The 15,237-nt window shown below is 39.0% G+C and overlaps 1 long non-coding RNA gene across 1 annotated transcript; it reads right to left on the bottom strand.

Annotated features, from left to right (window-relative positions):
* Positions 1-319: 319 nt before the first annotated feature.
* Positions 320-12,595, bottom strand: LOC137193443 (uncharacterized). Its single transcript, XR_010930827.1, has 3 exons — positions 12,509-12,595; positions 549-890; positions 320-439 (listed from the first exon to the last, which is right to left on the bottom strand). It is a non-coding gene; the product is annotated as an uncharacterized lncRNA (long non-coding RNA).
* Between the last annotated feature and the right edge of the window lie 2,642 nt (positions 12,596-15,237).

The following is a 15,237-nucleotide window of genomic DNA, read 5'->3' as shown; positions in this document are numbered from 1 at the left end:
GCTTCTGTCTGAATAAATCAACCAAAGAACATCTCAATCAAACTTTTCACTGTGTATTTATGCTAAAGTGTCACAATTGACCTTTTTTTTGTTTTTGGTAAACTTACTTTCTCTTAACCAGCCTCATATAATTGTGCTTCAGTTAACTGTTTCCTACATTTCCCAGAAGGACTTGTGACGACACCCGCGGAACATGTCTGAACTTGCTCGTTTCAGCTGTGGGTTTTCTGTGTAGGTGGAGAGAGTGATGGCAGCAGTAAAAACAAGACAGTTAGACAGTTATTCTGGTCAGAAAAATGATGTTTATTCTGGTCAAAGCTGCAGCTGCAGCATGTTCTCTTGTTTGTTGTTGCTATACTGCAACAACAGTATTATACTGAGACAGCTGTCCATGGAGAAATTGGTCTCTCTGCCTTTTAAGTAACGACCTTGGTTGTATCTGAGAGTGTCATGATAAGAAAAATACACCCTTAAACAATAAAATAGACTGAAATCCACTGTACATGTACAATGAGTTTTTTCCTAGTTGACTTTTCCTTTAAGGATACTTCCACAGGCTGAATATTTGCTGATACAGCGGGTTTGTACAGTGGTCCTCTGTTTGAAGGACAGTCTGTCTGACCACCAGGCCACCAACAACCACACCAGCATCAGCAGCATGACAGAACACAAGCTGAATCAAATCTGTCTCCTCCATTGACTCTCCATAACCGCTGGTACTGTACCATTACACAAACCTCATAATAGTTTTGATTTATGACCCTCATGTGACACTGTAGAGTTTGGCAGGAAGCCTACACAGCTCCATCTTCGGCTCCAACCACAAAAACATAAAGGCGTACATTAAGAATTTCCCCTCGGGTCACCGGTCACCAGGGACATTAATGTTTCTGTGAAGAAAAAAAGACATGAAAGGTTGAGACAGTGAGATTAATCTGACCTCCTCAAAATTATGCTGTCCCATCTCGTCTGCTCGGGGAGGAAGGACAGATTATGGCGAACAGAGTCAGTCTTTCCATCCTCTCTCTCTCTCCCTCCATTTCTGCATACCCCCCCCCCCCCCCTCTCTGTGAGGCAGACTTGACATGAAGTGTTTATCTTATATGTCAGATAACTGTTTATGCAGTAAACCAAAGCAGGGCGATACAATGGCTGCGTAATGGATGCTAGATGCTAAAAACGGTGGAATGATAGACCTGTTTTGATTGGAGGGCAATCGAACCCAGCAGATCATAAACAAAACCAACTAAGAGCTGATTTTGTTTATTAAATACAAATACAGAGAAACGTTTTGTGAGCGATCGTCTTTGAGCTTGCTGCCGTGGAATTTCGAGAGGTTTTAAATGAACTGCAGGATCAGAACGTCTTTAATCGTCAAGTACAATAAATATACCAGTGTTTGCTTTGTTGACATTGGAGCAGTAAATGTATTGACAACTTAGAGAAACCACACTGACTTGCTGGTACGAGGACATTACATCACTTGAGGGCAACACGAGCCTACAGTTAATTTGCTCTGGTCTGAATCAGTTGATGAGTTGGTCAATTTGTATCTCGTTGGTTCGGTTTCTTTTCACACAGAGAACCAAAATGCATCACTAAAAGCCACTTAAGAACATTCACTACCATCATCGTTCTGAATTTGGAGCAGTAATGTGAACACCAGAGAAAGGTCTGGCCAAATGCAATGTTCTTCGCAAGCCCCCAGGAACTGCACTGGGCTGGGAAGGCAATTTGACATAGCGGCCAAACCGTGTAATTACAACTTCTGGGTCGGTCATATGATGCATACTGGCCCAGAAAGCATTTTTTACCATACACAATCACTGGAAAAAGGAGCAGCTGTAAAATAGCGAATAATAGTATCACAAACTCTGCGAAATGACTCGTTTTACTATCAATATTTGATCCATTCGGGCCAATAACATTTGGAAAGTCTAGAGGAGCCACACAATTAAATTTTATCCCCATTCAATTGAACAAGGAGCCAACTGGAAGTCTGCCGGCTCGGCCAGAGGAAGTCTCGGACACACATGTTCTGAGCCGTTTCAGCTGGAGAAGGACTGTAGTGCACATGCTCTATGGGTCATGGCATGGCAGACTTTTTTTGGCTTCATGTGCAACTTGAATAGGAATGAATGGCCGCCATTTTTGAACACGGTACTCAGTTCTCATGGAGCCGTAGCGAAGGTTCAGTCGAGAAGACAAAGTATTTTATTTCTCATACCATCGTGCCTTTCACATCTCTCACGCATGCTCACCCATAATTTTCTTTGCTGTCATTATTTGGGGCTGTCAACCGAGCTATCAGCTGTTCACATCAGCTGGTCACGTCTATCCAATAACACGGCGACACACCTCCATTGTCAGTCTATCGTCATGTGGCTGTCTTCTTACATATGTTTGTCTCCCTCTCTGCCTTAGTGTCTGGAGTCCATGGGAGGATTTATCTTGCTGCTGCTCGGGACTGATGTCCATAGATTACAAAATGTCCCTGTAGAGTCTAAGCGCCAAAGACTTTTGACAAGACTTATTACTATCATCTGTACAATAAACACTTTACTTCATTCACTTGTCCCTCCTAATCGAACTCAATACATCCATTGTTCTTTGTTGTTAGTCTAAATCAGACCTTGATTCACTCTCTGGCTAGTTTTTAGCTGTTTAGCGCGAACTTGCAGAGTTCAACCACACCCTCAAAGTGTCTTGATACTGTAGTTTTGGTTTGCACCCCAGTACAATTGCTGTGTTCAGACAGACGAATTGCACCAAAGGGAAAAATGAACAACAGTCCGATTCAACCGGACTAAACAGTTAACTCAAGTTTTTGAGTTAGCCTGTTAATTCTCCACGACCACGAATGCCACGTCCATGAGTGAATGAAAAAATAGATTCTTACTTTTATTCAGAATTTGACTGTTTGTCTTGGTTCTTTAATATTGCAGGTAGCAAATATTTCCCTATAAAGAGTGCTTCTTTATATGATTTACTGTACCTCATCCAATAAAATGTTTTCTGCCACAAACAAATCGTCTGCAACCAAACTTACAAAGTGTTGGTTTAAGAGTTTTAAAATGCATTTTTTTCCAGTGACCATTGAGGCAGACGAAAGTCACTGAAAAACTCCCAAAACTATGCCAGTGGTTTATTTTATGTGGAAAAGTGGTGCCAATTTAAGGATCCTCTTCGCTTTCCCTCTTAAAGATCAAAGGATCTCAGCTAATCTATTTGACTGAGCCCTGTTGTCTCCACGACAACAAGATCACAGACAGGAAGCCTGTCCTTCCTCCATGGGTCCTTGTCATCAACAATGCAACCACTCAGCAGTGTCTGACTCTCCTATAAGTCACTGTGTGTGTGTGTGTGCATGCATGCCTATTTGCATTTGTGTGTAATTCAACTCTGCAAAGCACATAGCATTTCTCATGTTTCTCCTGTGTGTGTGTGTGTGTGTGTGTGTGTGTTTATACATGTGCATGAGGGGCATGTTTGTAGAAATATTTTAGCTTTTGAGTGATTTCAATCCTCAGGTGTGTGTGTGATGTAACTGAGAGAGTGTTGAGTTCTGCTTCAGTGACCCAGAAAACATCTTTAAATGTCACGTTCTTAGGTCACTGTGAAGCCACCCGTGTTTGCTCAACACATGATCTGAAACTAGACTAAGCTTCCTCCCTTTGATACAGAGAAGGAAGGAAGCTTTTACCACTTTATCAAACAGACCTTCCTTTGCATGTTATGTCTATGATGAGATTCTTGTATAAAACTTTCTACCAGTTATAGTTTATACACACTCTGAGTGCATTTATAGCTTTTAAGTCATAAAAACAAAAATTGCACCAATCTAAAGGGTTAAGTATGCTTTAAACTAAGTTTTCGGTGCAAAACGTTGTCTAAATGCAAAAAGATTTTGCAGCTGTTCTCAATAGCCACACTCGCTAAAATAGAAGGTGTGATTAATTGTACAAATGGGTATAATAGTGCAAACTTTTGTACAGTTTCTCCTTGAAGGTATTCATGGCTTTGCAAAACCAAATTAAACGATAAAAGGTAAAGTTGGTAACTGCCTGTCAGAACGACACAAAGGGTTTTCAGATCTGTCGTCTGCATCAGCAGGACGACATCATTTGTTTGTGCCTTCCAAAACTGTAAAAAAAGAAAAAATCACTTCTGCAGAAATAAAACCATTTTCTGCTTTTACACAGCTACATGGAATAAGGTTTGGTTAAGTTCAGGCACAAGTTGGGGTATTGATAAAAATAAAATGCGACTAAGTGCAAACAGAAACAGACTTAGCAAATAAATCATGATGTACATGAAGTGTGACTTAACCGTCACTCAAACTTCCATTGAAGATGCAAAAACGTCTGTGTGGACCAGTGAGACTGTAACATTCCTCAAACTGATACATTAATCAACCATAAATTACTTATTTCCATCGTGTTTTCCACATGGTTTTCCATGGATTGAAGTCTGACTGGTGCTCTTTTATTTACGATTACTTATATCATCACGTTATTCTTATTCTTTTAATGGCACCAGGCCGGAGAATTAGTGCCATCGACTACTAATCTTGATGAGCCCAACTCATGGAGTGGATGGAAACACATTAATTTGCACCTTCTAATGCCAATTTTCTGGAAATCAGGTTAAAATTTGCGCTACATTTGGATGAAAACATGGCTACTTGACAATCTCTTCTTCTGAAACCAGATAACCAGATAGTCATTAAATAGATTCCAAAGTAAACTGGATGGAAAGCCTTACTGGTAATTTCCTCAAAAGTTTCCAAAGATCTAACTTTATTTTCTCAGGGTACATCTCCAGCCAAATATCACAAACAAATTCCCTTCCTCAACTCTTATGTTTCCCTTAAGGCAAACAATTCCCAGTGAAGCTGTGAGTATAATGTGCAGATCATCACCTCACTCTGCTCCTGGCCATCGCCTTATGAGAACAGTGTGTATGTGTGTCACAGGCTTTTTGTCATCTTCAGAGTCTTTCAAGCTGAATGTGAAACAATATGATTTGGATGCCCGTAGGCCTTTATGAACTTGGGGAATGTGGAATCTGTGTCCTATTAAAAATCTGTTATAATCTTATGATTGAAAGATGGAATGAGGCTGTGAAAGCGAGGGGGGTCAGCTGTAGCACATTACAACTTAAAGCCAGACAGATTTGGCTCTTCTGGGTTTAAGAAATAGATTCCATGGTTTCCAACTAACTGGATTTTTTCCCTCTTCACTCCATCTTGTTTGCATAACATCAAGGGCTGGCTAAATTGAAAAGATAATCCCCATTCTTTTATGAATTACTGTGGGGTATGTGGTGCTTTGTGCATTGAACAGTGAATGCGAAGCAGAAGCAGTGGGTGTATGTAGAGGACATAAAATATGAGCCCCATTTGTAAACCGAATCAAACGGCATTCACAAGTACTTTTATGGCTTGTTGTTAGAGCTTATTTAGGCACAAGGTGGTTTTTATTTGCCCTCAAGTACATAAATGTTTAGTGGTACCACTTAAAGTCATACTTTACAAAAGGTTTATAGGTTTGTAAGCATATTCTTAGTAAATCGTTTAGTAATGCTGTATAGATCAGTAATAAGCCATTAATAAGAACAATTCAGCATTTCACTTGTGAAAAATCCAGTTGGCTTGTGAAGCATAATTAGCACTGTCTTTAATTAATATTGATCCATATTAGGAAGTGAGAAAAACATGACCTTTTATTATTGACTTACTGAGATTTATAACAACACATTTGATTGCAACGTGACAAACTTATGACCCTTCAGTGACGGCATACTGATCATGACGTATAATAAACTGTCATGATGAATTAGCTAAAGAGCTAAAGGGGGGAGCGGGTGCTCTCAGCAGAAAAACAAAAGCACTGCTTGTTTGTTCGAACACGTAAAACAACCTGTGCTTTTTTTAAACATTTTCCTAACAAGCAACGTCTTGTGGTTGTGTGAATAATAACTGATGTGTTCAAGCAAAGATGTAAGTAACAGCTTTTCGGCAGAAGGCCGACAACAGAAGACGATATGACCTCTTGGAAGGAGGTCAGGCGTACAAAGTGTTTGACTTTGACACCACAGTCGTAGTTGGCATCCTGTCTCTTACCATGAGTCAATGTTGGCATTTATGTTTTTATTATAGAGACAGTCGAGAGATGACAGAAAACGAAGGGAAAGAGAAATGGGAGATGACATGCAACAATTTCACACTGCTGGAATCAAACCGCTGATGTTGCGGTTAAGTGGCACATGTCTTAACCAGTAGGCTACTTGGAAGAAATGTTGGTCTCTTTTAACCGTGACCACAATCTTTCCCAAACTTTTAGATAGTTTTAGGGCATTTTCAAACATGTAGTTTACTTGGTCTGAATCAGTGGATTTGTTGGTTAAATTTGTGCATTTTCCCCTTTGTTTGGTTTGTTTTCACACAGAGAAAAATCCAAGCGAACCACAATGAATTACTACAAACCGTGTGAGAACATTCTCTCCTCTCATTGGTCAGATGGGGTGTCTGCAGCGGTAGGAGCAAGAACACAGGAAGAAGGTCCCAAATAAGGTCCTCTGGCCAAATGCAACACTCTTTGTTGCACTAGTCCAGGTCAGACCTTAGTTCAGTCTCTGGCTAGCTGCTAGCAACTGTTGAGTTTGTTCATCCACATCTCAGTATGCTAAGTGCACCTGGCTTCAGGTACCGTTTAGCTCAAACTTGCAGAATACGCCTAGTAGTTGGGTTGGACAATGTTCTCAACACAAAAAAACTGCTCCAGAGTTCGTTTGGGACCAGACCGAGACTGAGCATGATTGCTGTGTTCAGATTTGCCCAAACAAAACGCACTAATGAACTAATGAACCAGAGTCTGATTCAACTGGACTAAACAGCCCTGAAAACACCCTCAGTTGCTTAAAATTTACTAACAGGCGGCAGATCAGAAAACACTCATGAATCCTTTTTGTGACAGTTTTGCAAGGCACTGATGAGCAATCCTTACAATAGGGGCAGTGGATCTTAAAATGCTCACATGGGTTATATGGAAGGCAGTGACAAACTACCTGTTTCCTTGTTAGTAAGCACCAAGCCACCACAAGCATCCTATCAGGGCTCCCTTACTTTGCTGGCTCGGCAAAACATCTAACCACAATCTACAAACACCTTAAGATCTCTGTTGGTACACCCTGAAAACATGACGCCCCTGGAAGACCGAAGTGGAGCATAACACATGTAACAGCTGTTGAAAACATTACATCAGTGAAACAGCAAGAAACCTGGACGAGAGACTGAAAAAAGACTGGATACAGACAACATCAGCTTACTGTAAAAACCAGATCAAAACCGGTCACAGCATCAGCTATCAAGTGGTCAAATGAATCGACCAGGAGTCTCTTATACAATAACCGCTGATGTGGTTGTGAGATGTGGTTGAATGCTCCAAAAGCTAGTAAGTAGACTTTTGAGTTTGGTGTGTGAGGACGAGTTGAGAGAGGAATATACTCCAACCAAAGCACATTTTCACTTCCTGGCAAATATAAAGTATGCTCTATTAGAAATTGGTACTAGTTTAGACAAACGTGAGAATGTAGACTAAGCCATAATGGTCATCTTAACTGATTGTCCGACTCTTGGTTACACCTATCATTTGCTTTCTTTGGAAATGAAAACACATCTGTGAAACACGGTTTAACTCTTGGCTGGAAGAATTCAATTTCTACTGTGAAACATTTTGCGGTTTAATGCAGTGACCTAACATGTCCGCCCCGTCACAAAGTCCAGATGTGATTCCTTCACCGCCATTTTAAATGAAATATTGAGTAAAGTCTGAATGCGGTTTAAGAAGATATTGATTAAGTAAAGTGTCTCAGAGCTTTAGATTCAAGTTTATTAATGACAAGGCCGCAGTGTTTTACGACTCTTTCAGCCATTAAAAACCTGCAGAGGATTTGTCACAGAGCCTGAAACCGTCTCATTCCCCACCTCCTCTCCAGACCGCACTGTTTCAAACACTTCATTACTGATGAGTTGCGAGGCAATGGATTTTCAAACATTTCACTGACTCCATCTCTTGGCAGGGCCATTTTGTCTGGTTCCTCTAGCAGGTTGGAAACAGATGGGAGGAGGAACGTGTCAGACAATATCTAAACTATCTTCAGACACTTGCCTCATAATCTGTCAAAGTGCCTGCTATTTGCATTCTGAATAACAATCTTAATGGTGCAGTTATATTCTAAAATACTGCTGTTAATATTTATCTTTTAACCGTTGATTTAATCAGTTTTATTTTTTACTGTTATTATAGGCCTCACTTCTAAAAATGATAAAATCTAAATTTTTGAAGGAAAATTTTTGTTGTTTTTCAGCTTTAAAATAACTAAGCGGATTCAGATTAATGCCTTTTCATCTCTATTAACCCACATTATGATTACTGTAAAGCAAAAACAATCCTCTCTGAATATTTCTATTCACCGCTATTTATAGAGGGCTTACCAAAAGTAGTGGGCAGCAGCAGAAAATTCCTTTTTGGCTGCTCTGAATGGATGCAGTCATATTTTCATCAGGAGAACTTTTATGGAGAACTGGCGTTATTATTTTCATGTGGCTTTCCATCGTTATCCCCAGCTTCTCTACCCTTATAAGCTCATCCAGTACCATGCAGATAAAAACATAACGCGTAGTATGTTTTTCTTTTTTTGTTGTTGTTGTTGTGGAGAAGCAAGAGAAGGAACACATTTATCCAATTCTGTGACACATATGTTAGCAGATTTAACCAAAGTAGTTCATCATTTATTTAAACATTTGGTTTCCATTTGATAAATGCATATCAGATTTATGTAAGAGACAAATCAGTCCCCAAGTTCTGTGAACAGTGACTGTTTCTTTGAGCCAAGGATCTTTTTTTTTGCATGCACACTTTATGAATTAAGAATGAAATGCAATATCTGCTCCAAACAGTGTATATTTTCCTGTATTTTTACTTGCAGGGATATAGTCTAACAACTTGATGCATGCTCATACTGTCGTAGACTCACATTTATGACCGTGACAGATATTACACTGGTAAATTTCAGGCAGAGTTTAAACTATGTGCTCTTGGAAAAACTGCTTTCAAAAGTCCAAAGTTTTCAAAAGTTTAGTGAACGTAACCCTGTAATATAGATTACATATTTAGGTGTTATGTGAAGCTGCTCCTCTCTACAGCAGGATTACTTAATGACACTGGAGAAGCCATTTCCTCCAGTGCATCACATTAAAAACCAGCAAAACCATCAGGTAAATGTTAGCAGAAACAGGCGTAAATGGTTGTGACTGGTTATCAGAGTTGAAGATAAACAGAGTACGCCCTCATCCTTTAAGTACCGCCTGCCTGTATCTACTTAGGTGTGATGTACAGCTTTAGTTTTGCAGAGAGGAAATGTATATCTCTCACTTTAGATCAAAGGCGCACGATCACAACTGAAGACAAAATGTTTGTCTCTGCCTCAGTATCACTGAATAAGGCTTTGTGCCACAACCTGCTGCTCTCATTCACATGTTTAAATAAAGAAATTAAACATTTTTGGGCTGATGCTGCAGGGGCTAGCAGGATGTGATGGCCTTTGGTTTTTATGTTTCAAGCCTGTAAAACGCTTATTCACATTAAGATAGGACTTTATTGATCTCCAGAGGGGAAATTCGCATGTTATGTTAACATATATCTTGACATTTATATAGGTTATAAAGATTTTATGATGGCGTCAGGTTCCCGAAGCTTTTGTTTGCTTAAAGTACTAACTCCTTGGTGCTTTTTAAGTCTGATCAGAACCGATAGTCATGCTGGTTTTTATTTTTTTATCTGATCAGGTTATTTTTGTCACCTGGGATGCAAAGAGAATATAATTAATAAACGATAATACATTTAATTGCACTTTTCATTCATAGTGCAACTCAAATGACTGCTCTGTTTTCATTCATTAAATATTTCATAATCATTTTCTGAACCAAAGAAGTCATTATTATTTGATTATAGTAAAAATATTGTTTTTTTTGCAACTGGCTGTGTTTCAATGGAAAAAAAACCCCAAAAACCCAAAAGCCAATAAAATATTTTAACTGTTTAAAAATGTGCTTTTAAAACCTTTTTAAAAAGTACATTTTCCTTCACTGAGAATCTTGCCTTTGATCTTCTTTTTGCAAACAATACTGAAAACAGTTAAAGAATTGTAAAGCAATGTTAAATCATGCAGTATTGACTGGTGAACGCACTGATGCTGATTTCTATAAAGGCTCAGTTTGCATGTTTAGAGGTGGTGAGGTTTGTGTTTAGGGCCAAATCAGATACTGAGCGACAGAGTAATCTGTATGAGCTCAAAGGCAAACTCTCAGCATTCCTTATTCTGGGACAGACCACCCAAAAAGACCCCCACACCTCCCTCCCATCTCACCCACCCCTCCCCTCTGTCTCGGGTTACAAGGCATCGCTGGTCTCTAAAAGAAAATGTCACAAAAAAGGAACTTGAACTTCAAAAGGAATCTAATCTGAAGTAGCCTGAGTTAATCGTGTGCATCTGTTCCACAGCTCTGAGGCTTCTGACCCGCAAGAGTTTCGCTCTGCCAGCTACCTCACGATGCAGTGAGCGCCGAACAGTTATCCAAAAACTGTTAAAATTATTACTACTCAGTGTTTGGACGACAACACTCTGGTAAATTTTGTTGACAAAGCCACATGGAAGGAGAGACTGTCATTTAGAGGTTGTGGAAGCTGATGTTCCTTCCAAAGAGTCTGATTTTATGAGAATTTTATCAAGCTAATGTTGTGACCTCAGTGGAGCGTTTCAGTTTAGCCCAGATGTACAAATTCATTTCCAATCATCAGTTTTAAAAGGAGGAAAATCAAACTGCAGGGCCATCAAGAAATATATCATTTGTTATTTTGTCAAAGATAAACGGCCCTAGTCCTTAAAAATTGCTTCAATTATTTAAATATGTTGCAATTTTCTAATTTTCCGAGCTTGTCGTGTTTCAAATTGTAGCCCTCTCACTTTCACACAACCAGAAATTATTCTTAAACTCCAAACTGAAGCAGTTTTAAGTAGTTTTTCTGCCATGTGGGTCAACCTAACAAGCTCTATCCACAACACAGAAATATTATCAACTCATAGAGTTTATACGATGATGAAGTTAGTGAACAAATGACTTATTTTAACATCCAGCAGACACGAAGCAACACTAGCATTCATTTGGATTTATGTTTCTGGTCACCCAACAAATATTTATAATCCTTTTAACTCTGGTCTGGTTTCCACCCGCTCCTGAGAGAAATATATAGGTCTTTAGCTGCAAAAATACTTCACTATGTTCACCAAACCAAAACAAAGAGCTAAAAGACACTAAAATACTCTGTAGAGCTGAAGGGAACTCAGGTAACAATTCTCTGTAAATTCATTGATAAGAGCAACCAATTTATGTGTTAACAGCTTTTTACAAAGTTTGAGGAAAGCTACATTTAATACTCCATTTTCCACCTCAGCTCTCCAACAAGTTCATACTACAAAGTCAAAATTGTAGGTGACAAGACCAATTAATTTGTTCAGACACAACCACACACGCAAACAATTTCTGGCCTGAAATGCCTTAATTCCTAATCTTGTGTAATATCTTGTGAAACTAAAAAAAAGAGAAACACTCAGAAGTTTGCATAAAGCCAGGCCATAAACAGTCCTTTTGACTGCCAAATGTTGCAAATCTGGGTCAGTGTCAAAGAGCGATGAGATTTGTACTGACACTGCTTCTCTTCCGGCAGATGCTAAACAAGCGAGCCCAGATGTTTCCACATAGTACTGGACAGGTAGACTGCTTTTACAAAATGCTGCTGCACTAAAGGACTTTCAGAACAAAACATACAATGCTGGTTCATGACTACAGACAAGCAGTAAAGCATGAAAGTCCATTTTTGACCTTGGAAACAGTATTGTGACAAAACAATCCCAACTAAAAGTCCAGTTACTGTTACTTTCTATGGAGTTTTCAACTGAATCACACTGTCTTCATCCCTGGAGTTTTCTAAGCAAGCTTCAGGACTTTTCTCCCCCCCACTGATGGAGACAGCATGATATGGATGAAGCTCTGGAAAAAACTAGTAAGCGAACCTTGAGTTGAGAAAGTTTTGTCTAACTACTGATTCCAAGATCAAGAGTGAACTCTCGTACTTATTCTTAAAGCCAATATGGATGAGAAGTCCAAAAACACGACATGAAAAAACTGGACAAATCCCCATTAAAACACATTAAATCAGCACCGATAAAAATACCTGCTGCTAATCCATCAGCCCTGCCTCCATTTTCTTGTTATTTTTGACGCGTTTATCTTCAAAACAGCTGAACGCAGACAGTGATAAGATATTTCTTTGGCACCTACAATACAGTTTGACTGCACAGTATTTCATTTTTTCGAAATGTCAGCAGCAAACAACAAACAAACAGCATCAAAAGACTCAACATTTGACATTAAACACTCTGCAACTGTTCAAGGAGAAATCAACGTAGAAGAACCAGAAGTTACTGTAACGTGATGGAGTCACAAGTTGTGTTTTGAGTTCCTGGTGGGCATGACTCAATTAGAGAAACTCTGACCAACACCTGTATGCTACAGTTTAATGAAACAAGTTTGGGGAAAATGCATTCTGGGAAATGTAGGATACTCACCAACTCAAACAGAAATGGATTTAACCAGAGTGGGTTACTTTAGTTTAATAAATGTGTTTTAGTCATAATTTTAGTCCTTTAGCTTTGACAAAAAATTGTAGATAATTGAACTAATTGTATTACTATTATCATAATACTCTCTGTGTTAACAAGATTTTTGGCCACACTAACATTTTTGTAAAAAATATATTTCCTATCCTTAAAATGGCATCATCAGCACAGGAGATGATTTATGTATGTTTGTGTAAATAGAGCGAGAATATTTTAGAATATACATCTTATTAAAATCAATTTGGCTTTTTGAACTTTAACCTCTTGAACCCTTGAAATGTTACAAACTCATTTTGTGTAGCCAAACATTGTTCTTAAATTCTAGTGGAGACCCCAAAGTTTCCAAAGATACCACATATGTCAAACTGAATTAGAAGAGCTGTGCATAAAATGCTGCATAAGACATCTGGCGGAGCCATAAAAAATGCTGATTAAGTGTTGGGGCAAGCAATCATTACTTTAAACCACTGGAGGGGAAGTTTAAGAGGCAAATTAGGGGTCAAGAGGTTAAATCACATAAAAAGGTTAATATGCATTTTGGACTACAGGTTCCCCTTGATGTGTGTGTGATTAATAATAAGGAAACAACATCATACACGGCAAAGCATTTGTACTGTATCTCCACTCCAATCCTACCGAGACAAATTCCTTTATATTAATTTCACTTTCATATCTTTTTCTGACTCTGGTCATGCTTTGAAGCTTAAAAACTCACTGTGTGTATGTAAGTCGATTTAATGTCACCAGATGTTTTTCTGTCCTGCACTGGATCGACCTGTGTGCGATCATATGTTATGACACACAGGAGCCAGACGTCACTGACATCAGTAATGGCAACATTAGATTTCTCTCAATTTAGGAGTAATGACATACCCCCAACCAAAACTGTCTGCATTCCTCGCTGTGGGACGGAGGCAGAAAAAACATCGCCTATCACATTTCCTCCTCAGCACCACCTCGCCAAGCAGATAGCAACTCCAGCAACATGTGGCCTGCCCTTGAAGGCTACCCAAAACCACATGTGTGAATCCCCCACCCCCTCAGACACACACAAACATACACACACAGGCAACCTGGTGTCGCTGCAGTGGGGCGATTAGGGGGAAGCCAAAATCAAAGGTACAAATCTTGGAAATTAAAGGACTTGCAGACCAGCCATCTTTTCCTCTCTCTCAGGCAGGAATGCTTCTCATTAGACGACCGCCTCAATGTGAACCAGCAACCCACAGATGCAGATTGGAGTGGGCGTTCGCCTTTCGTAGCCTCTTTTGAAAAATGAAACAAAAAAAAAGAGAACTCAAACCCTTAATGTTTTCAGTGTGCCTGAATGGGTTCAAATCTGGATGTAACAGGATGTGTTACAGGATATAAATCAGACTGGTGACTGTTGCAAGCTGCAGATCAATGCAATCAATCAATTAAAGGGTTAGTCCACCTAAATACTGTATATTCCAACTTACTTCTTGTGTTTTTTAGTCATGCAAATAATTTTGGTTTTATTTGCCCACGTTTTGATATATCTCTGAAACTTCTACTGTCATCCTAAACTTATCTCAATGAAGGTAAATGGAATTTCAGTGAAAAAGCAGATAAAATCTATGAATTATTAATCATTAAATTAATTAAGCCCTACACATTGAGCAATTATGGACTCTCCCGAATGACTCTGGTTCTAGATCCACTGACAGTAAATTTATATCTTTGGCGACCAAAGACAGCCTTTGTCAAAATTCTGCCAGTGTCAGAAATTTAGGACCAAATTTTCACAATGTGACTGCTGCTACAACACACGTCTACAAACTAACTATTCAGAATTTAACATGATATGAAGCAGAATGTATTAGCAAAGTGACACTGCAGGCAACACTGTTTGATGCTAAGAAAACTGTAAATGATATCTACTTGAAATGACTAACTCAGACTGCTGAAGTCTTATATATGCTTCAGATCAACTTTTAAATGCATTTTTGCACAAAACTATGTGGACACACTGTTGATTTTGGCCCCCATCACTTACACTGAAAGTGCATTTGAAGTGCATCTGTTAATAACCACTATGAACAGGAGGAATGATTATAATTCAATGTTTTAGACATGAAAAATTGTGAACATATCCTTTAATATAAAAATATTGATTACAGCAGATTTAAAGTTATGAGAAAGGTGTCAGTGCAAAGCCAAAAGCTTGTTCTTTTTTATCTTGCTGCATTTGCAAAACATAAGAACAGCTCAGATATACGACGTGTCTTTGCTTGCACAATCTGACATGCCTTGAGATTGTTATCATACAGTCTGAAACAGATCGTGAGCAAGATTTTAATACTTTAGATCCATCATGCACAGTGTGACACTCAATGAACCTGCAAGATCGCTGTGCACACAGTGTCCGGGGCCTTTTACTCTGAATAATCCACATTTGAAACTACAGTAGAAGTAGAAAATGATATGGTTATCCTTAAACCACAGCAGATATATCGAAATCTGCGAGGCTAGATA

This window comes from Thunnus thynnus, chromosome 12 (genome assembly GCF_963924715.1).
Source record: "Thunnus thynnus chromosome 12, fThuThy2.1, whole genome shotgun sequence".
Classification (NCBI taxonomy): domain Eukaryota; kingdom Metazoa; phylum Chordata; class Actinopteri; order Scombriformes; family Scombridae; genus Thunnus; species Thunnus thynnus.
This window is presented reverse-complemented; position numbering and strand designations above follow the sequence as displayed.